The sequence below is a fragment of the Triturus cristatus genome, chromosome 2_2 (assembly GCF_964204655.1).
Source record: "Triturus cristatus chromosome 2_2, aTriCri1.1, whole genome shotgun sequence".
Lineage (NCBI taxonomy): Eukaryota > Metazoa > Chordata > Amphibia > Caudata > Salamandridae > Triturus > Triturus cristatus.
In genome coordinates, this window is record NC_140582.1 from 423,382,973 (window position 1) to 423,397,733 (window position 14,761).

Genomic DNA, 14,761 nt, shown 5'->3' on the forward strand with positions numbered 1-14,761 from the left:
GACCCAGTGGGTGTGCCTACATCCCCCTGAGTGTGCATGACAGGAGGTGTGCTGGGAATGGAGGAGGCGAGGACAGATGTTGGGCTGCTGCCAGGTGTTGTAGCAGCCTCACCTCCTCGATGAGGTCAGCCTCGGACCCGTCTGCGTCGTAGTTGGATTCGCCACCAGACAGGTCCTCTGACTGACTCGCCCTCCGTGCCACTGGCTCCCGCAGACTTGCCAGCACTGGTGGCACTGGTGCTGGGTCCCTTATCCAGGTCCGTGCCGGTGTCTTCCTCGGTTTCCAATGATGATGCTGTGGGCAAGGTGAAGATACAGAAAAACATCAGTCACCTGTATACATCTGACACATGAGTACAACAACAATAGGTCACAGTGCATATCAGGCAATGCATCATGAGTAACAGCTAGATTTCTCCGCACATATGTAAGCCCTGTACTCCCCAGTTGGTAGACCCACCATGCCACTTGGACACAAGGAACAATAGGACACACCAGCCCAAAACTTGAATGAGAAAACACTGAGGAGCTAGTGTCTGGGAACAGGTGAGCACAGCAATACAATGAAGTCATGCCGCCTCTTGTTTACCCTGAAAGAAACAGTAGTGGTGCACCCAAGGCAAAGTAACACACCTCAATACCAAAGGTGTCCCCACTAACCCTGGGCGTAGTTCGCGAAGTAGCGCTTCGCGAAGCTACGCAAAGTGCAATTCGCACTACGCGAGCTACGCGTAGCATTTTGCGAACTGCGTAGTACCTTGTTCGCACTGTGCAAGATGTCGTTTTCAATGATTGCACAGTGCAGACAAGCAACCGGCACTGTGCAATCATTGAAAATGCCATCTTATACAGTGCGAGCTGTAGTTTTCTGCTGCTCGAGTAGATTTTTACTTGAGCGGCAGCTTTCTCAACGCGAACTGGTAGTTTCTCATCGCGAGCGGTCGCGAGCATATGCGACCACTCGCAATGAGAAACCTGACCTCCTCGCGTTGGGAATCTCGCCGGGAGGTTTATTTTCCATGCTCGCGATCGCCAACTTGATGTTGCTGATCGCGAACAAGGAAAAAGTTTCACCGGGATGTCATTTTGCTTGCTCGCAGTCGCCAACTTGACGTTGAGGACCGCCAGCAAGCAAAAAATGACCGCAGCACTACGCAACACTACGCTATTTGTTCGCACTGTGCTACGTGCAATTCGCGTAGTGCGAAGTAGCGCGAACTTCGCAAACTACGCGAGCGTAGCGTAGTGCTTTGCCCAGGATTAGTCCCCACACTCAGAGACCTGTAAGTACTTTGGAACACAAAACGAAAAAAAGTTGGTACCCTTGGGAATCACAATACATGACACAATCGACATGGTCAGAATGTGGGAATGTGCCATTTTGTGAACAGAACACACATGTGCCTTCATAACAGATGGCTCCCAAGGAGGTGCACACAAAACTACATTTGCCCAGTCATTGAAGAAGCTGGCAGCCTTCTTTAAAGAAGCCAATGTTAGAAAGAAATGTAGTTACAGAAAGTACATATACATGGGCCCACGGAGGGCTTGATGACTTGACACTCGTAAGTTGGTATCACCAACAACCAAGGACTTACCCAATTTCCACAATACTGGGGGAACATGTATATGTATAATCAGAAAAACAGTCTCATTAGAACAATGCCTTCTTTAAAATTGTGCCAGTGTGTTCCCTGAAAGTGTAAAGGTGGTTTGGTGTGCACTTCCTTGGGAGACATCTGTCATGCAGGCACATTATTGTTCTTAACAACAAAACATCAAACTAAAGCATAGAAAACATGAAGACCCGTTGACAAGTGTCGTGAGTGCCAAGGTACAATACCTTGTGACTAACAACTTGAATTATGTCAGTTGTCACATGGCCATCTGTTACCTGATGACACAGTTGCTAACACATCTGACCCACTGCCTGTCATGTGGAGTGGCACACATGTCCAAACCCAGGACAATGCATGAACTAATGGGCCTGCTATTGTGTTGTAAAAAGGCATACCTGCACTGAGGAGACACCCTCATGGCAAGCCAGAATATCCACACAGTTGTCAGCACACAAAGACCAAACTACGTAGCATCTTGACCACACACTGGTGCAAAAAATGAATGAGCAGGAATCATGTATCTAAACAATTGACACATGCTGCAAAGCACAAACATTAAACCCTGCACAACATCACTGGGACACTGCATGTTGAGTCTCTGTCCAGCCAATTATCACACACAGGTCAGACCTGGCAAGGAGACATAAAGTCTGGCCATGTAGGCCTCGCCCGCACAAATCCCCTATACCTGAGACAATGTAATTGAGACAGATCAAGAAGTGACATCTCTTAATCAGGCTTTACTAAAATGTGCAGCAAGACTTCCCAAATGTACTCCACATCACCTTGTGAGGCTGCCAACACATATTTGTGACAAACAACCATCCACAGATAGTTGTGAATAGACACACAGGCACTGCCCAGTGTGAGTATGCACAAGCCAAATGGGGTCTCCCTGTCCAGTGGACACATGTAGCACACTTTGGATAAATACAAATGAGGCCAGGGAACAATGCCACAGAGGCAAACATATGCTGAACACACTGAGAATGGGCACAGTGTTGGATGACACACATGATTATGAGGCAAGGGTGTCTCAGGGGACTGTAGTGGGCACACTGCTCCTTGTTCCTGGAATGATATGTAACATGAGCAACCGTCCTGGCACTATGCATATCTCCCACTCATGCACATCATGTCTGGGGCCACAACATTGGTCATGCATGCTGCAAGGGTGTTCATTTGCAACCTCACACTGTCATGTTGAGGCTCATCATCAGTGCCAACAAATATGTACCCCCAACAGAGTGAATAGGACAGGGCACAGGCAAGGTAACAACACATGTCACAGACCACCCTCCCACATGATGCTGAAAGCAATGTGCACTTGGATCAACTGGCAGGCTAGATGACCATGTGCATTTGTGATTACTCACAGACCAGGGGACACATGTCAAGCAGGGGAAGGGACGAATAAGAGCACCGGTTGACTTTGGGGAACAGAATATGCACTGCACATATAAACCCTGGCAGTGTATCCAGGCTACAGAGCACTTCCAAAAGCTGGGGACACACAACACAACAAACAGACAGGTACCTACCCCTCCTTGCCGCTTTTCCTCCTGTTACTGCCTATCCAGGTCAGGGAACACCACCGACAGGACATACGTAATGTGTTGGTGGTCAGGCGCCTGCCGTGTGGGCGTGGAGGTGAGAGCCCCAGCTGGACCCGGGCGATCAGCCGGGTCCAGCACCGGATGTCCTGCCACCGTTTTCTGACTTGGGCTAGGCACCGACTGCAACCCCCCGCGACTCTCACGGCCCTGACGATCTGCTTCCAGATCCCCCCCATCTCATAGGCAGTTACCTGTGAGGATGACAAAGTGAGACAACATCACTACACCTGCTCCATGTCACATAGACACACATTTGAACATCGATGATATGTTGAACAGGGCATAGGATGCTTTCAAGGAATCCCATCTTACTCATATCGACATTGGCCTCTGTGGAAGCCCCAATGCACTACATGGCATTGAAACTACACAGGTGGCAGGAGTGGTGCGACACACTCCCTGATCATGGCACACACTGTGCATCACATGCAACACCAGGCTGATGGACAGCACCTCAAAGCAGTTACATGCCCCAGCCCACTGACGCAACCTCAGCAGAGTACACAGACACACACACGAACAGATCAATCACCTGCCATTGACAACAGCGGATACATACCTCACTCTGCACATGTGCCACTTGCCTGTGGGGTGTCACAGGTGTCGGGCTAGTCCAGCAAGTCAGGCACACAGCACGGCTTACTCCTCACATCAGATGGGTAGAGCTGTTGCCTCCTCCCTGCAGCTGTGGTGCAACACTTCACATAGACACTCACCCACATGACAAGGAACCTTCACACACATCAATGTCCAGGAGGGCGTACACATCACTTGGACACTCTCACCACAGCTCCCCTCAACTCATACACATCTGTGGGTACAGTCTCCTGTCACACCGGGGGGACCACTGAATCACCTCAGGACAAAAGCCAAAAAATGCCACCAAGGATTTGCCAGGCTGAATGTGTCATGCACTATGCAGTGAATGTCCCAGTAAGCACAGTGCAAGTGAGGAGTGCACACAGGAATGACTTCATGCTCTGCATGACAGACATAAGACTACCCCCCCAGGACCCACTCTAAACCTCATTGCATGTCTGTCACACCTGGACACAATGCCAGAAGTGACAGCCACGAAACAGGTGCACAGTCAAAGGTAGTGTGGTCAGCACTCACCTGCTCCCCTGGTCTCCCATACAGGCTGGGGTACTGTGGGAGGAGGACATTCAGCAAGGCCTCATTCTCCTCGATGGTGAATGGCTGGGCCCTCTCCACAGTCCGCGACATGGTGCCAGAGGAAGCACAGACAGCAGCAGTGTGATCGACAGGAAAGTTGTGCAAGCAAGTGCCCTCTCATGGGTTCTGGCTGACTTATATCTGTCTTGCTGGGGGCTTTCATTTACAGGAGTACAGAGTGATTGGTCAGACTCATTTGCATCCTACGTTTCCTCCAATCCCTTTAAACATACACCAATGACACAAATTTGCATGGTTCAAATTTTGAGCATCATAACAAGACAAACACCACTTTGCAACATTGTAATTTTTGGGCCAACTGACTTTTCAAGCCCACATGATGGCCACATTGCAACTGAAATCTATGTATCCATGACAACCAGCATGCATTTTGGGCCTAATACTTGTCCCCTATGTAATTTTTGATTAAAAAAAACATGTACGGTGCGTTTCACACGTACCCGTACACGTACGGCACCACTACAATAGTAATACGGACCATACACATGCTCTGAGAGCGTGCGTACGGTCCGTAACACTATAGTAGTGGTGCCGTAGGAGTACGCATGTGTGTACGGTCCGTACCACGCGTACTCCTACGGCACCACTACTATAGTGATACCGACCGTACATACGCTCTGAGGGCATGTGTACGGTCCGTATCACTATAGTAGTGGTGCCGTAGGAGTACGCGTGTGTGTACGGTCCGTAACACGTGTACTCCTACGGCACCACTACTATAGTGATACGGACCGTACATACGCTCTCAGAGCGTGTGTATGGTCCGTAACATGCGTACTCCTACGGCACCACTACTATAGTGATACAGACCATATACACGCTCTCAGAGCGTGTGTATGGTGCGTTTCACACGCTTACACTGTGATAGGAGGCGCACACAAAAGGAATGGAGGTCACCGACTCGCACAAGGCTGTACATCAAGTCATTGTCATTGCAGACTTTCATGTGCAGGGCCTAGGTGTGTCAGGCAGTGATATTGCACATGTCTCCTCATGTAGTTGCACAATTGATGTGTGATGACCTGTGTACACATGTCATGTGTGATGGGGCACTATGTGGCACACTTCCCCTTCACACTTTGCACATGTGTGCCTGTAGTACAAACGTGTCAAGCACAGCATCACTGGTATGGCACAGTCACCACCACCCGCAACTGTCCCCTGATGCCAGGGACAGGGACATTAACAACTGGCATTTCACAATCAGCGTGCCCCGATGTGACTATGTCATGTGTGTGTCATGTGTTCCCATGATCTTGCTGTTACTGTTCTGTCAACTACATCTGCTGTTGCTGCATCCAACATGTGTCTGTGTGGAGATGGGCATGGCACACATCTACGCACACCATGCCACATGTGGATTCCCACGTAAGCAGGGTCTGTATGCATCGGACATGATATTTTCACATGAGGACATATCTGTGTCGTCTCAATGTCTGTGTTTTCTGTTTTCACGTGTACCCCTTCATGGTAATGTGTGTGATCTGTACATTTGACTTTCCATGTGACCTGTGCGTCTAGCTTGCCGTCAGCTGACTGTATGAGATGACATTCTTTAAATGCAGCTATGTGGATGTATGTCACTCCTGGGATGTCTCTGGCTGTTCACTCAGACTGGCCCCAAGCTCATTTCAGGGCATGTCATGTAGACTTGACAAACAACGGGTGTATCTGGCTTTTCGTAGGAGTATCACCAAGCTAGAATGCGTGTCCTGGATGTATTGCACACACCAGACTCTGTATTTAGAAGGTGTGTAGTAGCAGTTGAGCATGTGCTCTGTTCATTGACATTGATGTTGTTATGCTCTCAATCTTCGTCATTCATCACAATTTTCTGCAGGGCACCGCCTGTCCCCCGACCAATGCCAGACTTGGGTGCCATGAGGGAACGTGCCTGCATCCGACGTTACAGATTCACTCAACAGTTGATTGAGGACTTGACCACCAAGGTGGCACCACACCTCCCACCGCGACACAGGTATCCCACTGCGCTGACCCCCAAGATGAAGGTGATGGCAGCCCTACATTTTTTGGCCACAGGTACGTTTCAATTCACCATAGCTGATGTTGGTGGCATGTCACAGACAATGTTCAGCCGTGTCCTGCGTGATGTTTTGGCAGCCATGTTGGAGCACCTTGATGAATTCATCAATTTTCCGACTCCTGAGGAGTTGACAGGTGTCAAGGGTGATTTCTATGCCCTGGGAGGGATGCCCTATGCCATTGAGTCCATTGATGGGACACATGTGGCTTTGGTGCCACCACAGGCACAGGAGGTAGCCTATCGCAACCGTAAACATTACGGGCCTTATTCACAGAACTAACTTAAGACAAAATCCTAAACTTACCACCATTTTGGTATTCACAGAAGGCACTTACTCATTTTGGTATTCACAGAAGGCACTTAGGGGCATATGTATCAACATCACCATTTGCGATTCTCAAATAGCGATTTTTAAAGAATCGCTATTTGAGAATTGCAAAACGGGATGTATTAAAAAAATTGCAAACTTTTTGCGATTTCTTAAAATTCCTTAATTGCGATTAGCAAATTTCGAAATCGCAATTAAGGAATACCTGCCCATTCAGTTCTATGGGCCAGAAGACCCATAGGAATGAATGGGAAGTAATTCTCAAATAGCGAATCGCAATTTGCTAATCGCAATTTGAGAATAATTTCAAAGGTGCAAGGGTGTCATGATGACACCCTGATGCACCCCTGAAATTAGCATGTGTGTGCATATGGCGCACATACATGCCCTAAGGGCATGTATGAGCGCCACGTGGCACTTTGTAAAATTCAAAAAAGTGCTTTTGGAAAGGAAATCGCAAATTACCACCAACTGGAAGTTGGTGGTATTTTGCGATTTCTTAAGTATAATTCGCACAACTTGGGTGCTTTTTACATATCATTTAAGAAATCGCAATTTGCGATTTCTTAACTGCTTACGCAAAATTAAGAAATCGCTAAATTAGCAATTCCTTAATTTTGCGATGGGATTTGCCTCATACATCCCGATTACCGATTTTTTAATCGCAAACGCTGTTATTTTGCGAATCGCAGCATTTGCGATTAAAAAATCGTTTGATACATATGCCCCTTACTCATTTCGGTATTCACAGAAGTTAGGAGTCCTAACTTTAGGACTCCTAAATGCCTTCTGTGAATACCGAAAGTCTTAAAATTAGGATTTTTCTCAGTTTAGTTGTAGTATAGTTAGGACTCCTAACTTTAGGACTCCTAAATGCCTTCTGTGAATTCTGAAAGTCTTAAAATTAGGATTTTTCTCAATTTAGTAGTAGTAAAGTTAGGACTCCTAACTTTAGGACTCCTAAATGCCTTCTGTGACTACCGAAAGCCTTAAAATTAGGATTTTTCTCAGTTTAGTAGTAGTATAGTTGGGACTCCTAACTTTAGGACTCCTAAATGCCTTCTGTGAATACCAAAAGTCTTAAAATTAGGATTTTTCTAAACTTAGTAGTAGTAAAGTTAGGACTCCTAACTTTATAACTCCTAAATGCCTTCTGTGAATACCGAAAGCCTTAAAATTTGGATTTTTCTCAGTTTAGTAGTAGTAAAGTTAGGAGTCCTAACTTTAGGACTCCTAAACTGAGAAAAATCCCAATTTTAAGACTTTCGGTATTCACAGAAGGCATTTAGGAGGCCTAAAGTTAGGACTCCTAACTTCTGTGAATACCGAAGTGAGTAAGTGTCTTCTGTGAATACCAAAATGAGTACGTACCTTCTGTTAATACAAAAATGGTAGTAAGTTTAGGATTTTGTCTTAAGTTAGTTCTGTGAATCGGGCCCTACCACTCTATAAATGCACTTGTGGTGTGTCTTGCTAACATGCTGATTTCCCATGTCTGTGCACGTTTTCCAGGGTCAGCACATGATGCCTACATCATGAGGCGTATCAGGGTGCCAAAAATGATGTGGCTGCTGCACAACATACGAGCATGTCTTGTTGGTGGGTATACTCTGTTTGTCCTGTGTGTTGCGGTATCTCTGGCTCTTACGGCATCTCCCAACCCACTTATTTACATGATGTTTCCATGTAGGGGACTCTGGCTATCCCAACATGCCATGGCTGATGACGCCTCTCTGCAACCCAAGATCAGCTGCAGATCACCAGTACAACAATGCACACGGGCAGACCAGGCGAGTGATTGAGAGGACGTTTGGCCTCCTGAAGAGCCGATTCCGGTGCCTTAACAAGACAGGCAGGTCCCTCCCATATGCACCGGCGAAGGTCTGCAAGATCTTCATTGTGTGCTGCATGCTGCACAACATGGCAGTGGAGAAGGCAGTGCCACTCATCCTGGAGCAGGATGAGCAGGAACATCCACCTGTGGAGGATGAAGGGCTTGGTCATGAGGCAAGTGATGAGGAGGAGGAGGAGGATATCCGGAGTCAGCTCATACGCAACTTCTTCTCATAATGGTGAGTCACTGGGTCTGAGGGTGCACGCTTGGAGGCTTGGGTGGCATGTGTTGCAATGTGTGTGTCCAGCTGACTGTATGCTAAGTGACTTAGATGTGTGTTCAGATGTGTCACTCAAGTGATGATGTCATTCCACACATTTTAGCAGGTACACTTTATTTTAAATTAGCATGAGAACAACATTGTTCCTGTTTAGTAAATGACCATGTATGCGGAGAAAAATCTTTTAGATGACTTCTTGTGTTTCTGTCATTCCCAGGTTCTTGCGCATGTTGTCTGCTCGTGTCATCGTTGTTCTCCTGCTATTCCTCATGAGTATTGCAACGTGTGCTGAATCAGCGTTCCATGCACGGACATGGGGAAATTTCATTTTGGGTAAGGATTGCAGCAAGGCATTATGGGGGTGGTACATGTTTGGAATGTGTGGGGACTGCCTCTGTGCATGTTGTGTTACCATGCATACATGTTGACTCACCATGGGGCACATAACATGTAGCATGACTCCCATGAATTGACAGTCACCCTTTGTGACAGTCATCTGTAATGGTTTTTGGACTCTGATGAAGGCATCAATGTGTGTAACAATTCCCTCTGAAACATACGGGATGCTACGGGTGGACATAGTGTGGGACATCCCCATAACAGGCTCAATGGGGAATTGCAGCTTCTCCGTGTGCAGCAGGAGGTGTTTGGCTCATCCCCTTAACTTGTGTGCCAGTTCATTTGGATTTACAACATCCGTGTTGTGAAGGGGGTGTCCAGCGTAGGTCCCACATGTTCAGTCAAATGACCTGTGAGTCTGTTCATATTGATGCATTTCCCTCAGTGTGAGCTTGAGTAATAAAGGTGTTCCTCACCCTCCGAAGTGCCTCGTCTCTGTCAATGCAGGACTCTTGCCACTTTGCATGCGTAATCTTTGGCATAGTTGTCAAAGATTGTGCATATGAGTGTATGCGTAGTTCGGCAACATGCATGCAGTTCCTTATGGATAATAATCTCTATTGTGCATGAAGTCCATGGTTGTGTATGTATTTGTGCAGGTTGCTCCCACCAACGGGCCGTCAACACCTGCTGAGGGTGTGTCTCCTGTGCGCAGCTCGGCCTTCTGTTTCCTGATCCTGTGTCAGTCATCTTTGGTGATTGTTCATCCATTTTCTCTGGGTGAGCCATGAGTAACCTGACACTCCTTCCTTTACATGCACCTGTTGCAGTTGTCCTTTCTGACATCCTTGTCTTTGTGTGCTACTTTTGGCCTAGTTTACAGTACATGCTGCCTGCTGCTGCGGGCCCTGCGGCAAGGGCCAACCAAGTTCCTGGATTCTGCAACCCACATGCCTCCAAGAAGCTCCTCCCTTCCTCCCTCCACCCATTCATTAGGCTGTCATCAGCTTGTCTTTGCCACTGTTGCGGCCAGGCGGTGCCAAAGGCAGGACCATCAGCACATGCAACGTGCACATTGCACGACCCTCATGTCCTTGCATGACCCACACCACACAACAGTTTCATGTTGCAGCCACGCTCCAAGCAATGTCCAAGCGAAAATCAACCGCCTGCTCTCAGGCATACCCTAAGCGCACACACCACACCTTCGCATGCTGAGTGTGCAACTCCAACTGCCTACACAGCGCTTCCAGGCCCTGTCACACCAACCAGGTCATGTCCCTCCTACTCCACACCGGCTCCGTCCAACAGCACGCCATTGGACTCTGTTACCTCCTCAACACAACAGGCCCACACATCACCATCATGACAGTGACATGGATGAAAGCATCCTCAGCACACAACTTCTTCATTGCCATCTCAGACGGATACAAGAGCACCCGCAGGGACGGCACTAACAATCCCGGAGGATGAATTGATATCTATTCCCAAGTACGCACTCAGGGTCACAAATCCGGTTTGGCACAAACCCCCTGCAAAACCTCAGAGTAACACTCATCTACAGATCTCCAGGCCTACATCCACAATTCGGCAAAGCCATCAACACGTCCATCGTCACGCACGCCTTCACATCCACAGGATACATGTGGCTGTGGGCCAGGAACTTCTGGCTGGATGAGAACCACACCAGCATCCATCATTGGTCCATCCACATTAGCATCCACGTCTCCAACGGGCAACACACTGCCACACACGCCGCTGCCAATCCCCCAAAGATGCTTGATGTAAGTCAACACAGACATGCTGTGTGGGACACTGGAACCAACACCACCGCCACACCCTGCAACCTTACACATTGGATCAGCAACTGATCCAACAATCCAGCTACGTCGACAGACTTTCCTGTGACGCACATCAACAATTAAGCCACCTGGGACAAGGCAGACCTACTGGACTCATACACGTCTAGCAGAACTCTTGTGCACAGCTTGCGACACAAATTAGCATCAGTGGCCTTACAACCCTGGAAAACGGCACACACAGCCATCACCATATCATCAGCAAGGACAATTAGAGATCCTTCAGATGGGGACGAGGCCAAAAAACAGCACGACATCAAGGAGCTCATCAGCATCGTGATTGCACTGACATCAGCTCTCCATCCAAAAGACACCCCACCCTTGCAAGGCTGAGCCAATACCTTGCAACTTTCTACCACTGCAAGCTCATGGACATACACCCAAGCCTTGGCACACAGAGGCAGAACGCACTATTATATGCGTGACCAACCACCCTCAGGTTTTGGACTTCCATCATCAGCAGATACAACACCCGGCTCATGTGCAACATCCCCTGGGGATCTCCATCAGGACCCTTCCCACACAACATCTCAACCACATAATTCCCCATCCTTGTGGCCCCCGTCCAGCACGTCATGTATGTATCTTTGGAGTTAGCCACATCCATGGTAGATAGAGGCATGCAGTGTCCCAGGACCTTCTTAGACAGTGGACGGCAGGAACGCTGGCTCTCAAGGGACCTCAACGTGCTTCCCTAGCCAGCAAATGTAATCAGGAATACAGTCAACGAGCAACTGACAAACTTCCTCCACGCAAAGAGCTCCAGGCAACCTGCACAAGACTGTCTTCCACAGTAATCACCCCACGGCAGCCGTCATCATTGCCACCAACACCGACAACTTTGCCCTGATCAACAATGGTGAGGCCACACCCCTTGACCTCTCCACAGCATTATGCACGATGTGGTCACACACTGTCAGCTCACACATCTCCAACACTGGTATCCAGGGGATGGACCAGGATGAAATCACCAAGTGGCTCACCAGCAAGGCCATGGGAGTGGGACTCAAGCCTTCAGCATTTAGTACAGTGGCGTCATCTGGCACATGGCCCAGGGCTCATCTCTCAGCGTGTCAATCTTCAATGTGTCCATGACCCTCCTCTCCACCATCACATGCACATCCAACCTCATCATCATCTTGTATGCTATTGACAGCCAGCTGCTTCTCACCCTCACCAAAGACACAGCCATTGCCAGTTTCAACCTTCAAGAAGGCATGAGGTCCGTTGATGAACATCAGCCACCTGAGGCTGGACTTGTACAGGACTGAGGTAATCCTCTGAGGATTGTCCCCTTACAGCTGGGTCAACTCCTTGTGTCCCACCCGCCAGGGCACTGCACCAGCATCCAGTGGCCATGCACACAAGATGGTGTGCATCATGGACTCGTCGCTCACAATTGCTATGCAACTCGCCAGCATCTGTACCTCATGCTGCAACACCCTCCGCATGATGCACGTGACCCACAGATAGATCCACTCCAAGGCAAGACAGACTGTCCCCCAGGTCCACGACCCCAGCCGTGTCAGCTACAGCCCCGCCCTTCACGGAGTAAGTACAGCCAAACTCCCGGAAAACTTGTCCACATCCAGGGTGCATCTGCACACCTCAGCTTTAACATCCCGCGCCCCAGCCACATCACCGTCCACCTGAGATAGCTGCAATGGATCACTGTCTGCTGCAGGATGACCTTCAGACTCCTCACCCACACTCAGGAGACAGTCCACAACCCCAGACCCCAAACCAACCTTGGACGTCTGTCATCCAAGACCCCGTTGGGCCAACTCCGTGCATCCAACCTTGCCCTGGCCAACATTCTTCACATCCACCGAAGTCCAGCATGCAGGACATAGTTCTCCCACCTGGCTAAACATACCTGGGACTCCCTCCCCAGGCACCTCCACATGAGCCATGACCTCTACACTTTAATGATACTCTTCCAAATTGGTCTGTCCGCACAGTATTGCAAGCCCCCCCTCAGCAGCTTGAGGCCATCACGGGTGAGTATTGTGCTCCATGTCTGTATTGGATGATACATTGTGACCCATATGTGACCCATGTGTGTCCTGTCCCAGGGTATGGAAGGCTGGAGTTAGTTCAACACTCAGGCATAGTTTGACATTTCCCCACACACATATGTTGTGGACTCATGCAAAATGACTGCAACATCTAATTAAAGAAATTTAGTTTTATTCTCGGTGGAGGGCGTCTATTGTGGATAACAATAGGTGCTATACAGTGTGCTATAGAGTGTGCCTAGAATCCAAAGTTCACAGGGGGAGATGGGATCCTTTTCTTTTGAAGTCATCAGAGTCCAGAACACAGTGTTTGTCTTCATTGGTCAGACTGTGACCAGCAAGTCCATGTGGCAGAGAAAGTCAGTGAATAAGGTGTTGCTGTTGCGCATGAAGGCCAGGTGCCAGGCCAGGTGACCTGGGAGATGTGGATGGTCCACTGCCTCTCACGGTCTTTTCCGTGGATGACCCACCTTCATCACGGGGCCCTCAGATGCAGGCCTTGACGATGCTTGGGACGCTTCGTCGGACGAATCCTCCTTCTCCTCCCTCCCTGTGGCTGGTGTTGGTCTTCGCCTGGTGGCACAGAGAGGGTTGCCCATGTTGTCGGCGATCCGACGGAGTGAACGGCTTATGTCCGTTTGCACCGCCAGGAGCTCAGCCAGTCTTACCTCCATCCGTCCTTGGTGTTGTTGTTGACTGGCGTGTTGCTCGGACTGCTGGTTCTTAATCTCTGTGAGGGTCTCCACTACGTGGCTGATGGCCCTGGTGTCACGCCGGTATGCGTCCATGATGTTGCGTATGTGTGACATACCGGTCCCTTCAGCTGGCTGGTCAGGTTCTCGCCTCCGCCTGCCTCCACTCCCACCACCCCTGCCCACACGAGCCTGGCCTGCCGTTGTGGGCACATCGGGTCTACGGGACTCCTGAGGGATGGCAGTTGCGGGGTTGTCTGCCTCCTCCTGGGTGCCCGGCGAACCTTCTCCCTCCAGGTCAGACTGGCTCAGTTGTTCAGTGCGGGCAGGGCTCCTGGGTGACTCCTGGGATGTGGCAGGAATGGGGGTGGTGGTTGGCACAGATGTACCTGAGGCAGGTGCTGCAGGGGCTTGGACACCAGAGGGTCCAGGTGGGTTGGGGTCATCTTCTGAGTGTTAAGAGGCGTCGCTGTCGGTGGGTTCAGGTTCCTCCCGAGCCTGGGACTATGATTCTTCCCCCATTGTTGGGGGGAGATCCATGACGTTGCCCTGTGTGTGAGAGAGAGACAATGTTAATGCTGTTTCATGCGACATCCATGTTTCATACATATTCAAGTTGGCACAGTTCCTCCCGGTAGTTGTATGTGCCTAGCATTCCCCTCACTGTTCACTTGTGGATGGCTATGTTGCGGGGGACAGATCGATATGTTCTCCTGAGTGTTTGCCATGTAGATTTTTGGCTTGGATGCTTCTTTGGCTGTGGATTGATCTTGTTGTGTCACATGTCCATTGTGAGAGTGGGTAAATCCATTGCCTGCCCCGGGGGTGTGTGCTTGTGTAAGGGGTGTGTGTGACAGGGCCTGCTGGTGGGTGTAGTGTCATTTGGCTGTGGTTCTCCCAGGTGATGTATCTCTCCCCTCATGGTGCATGCTGGC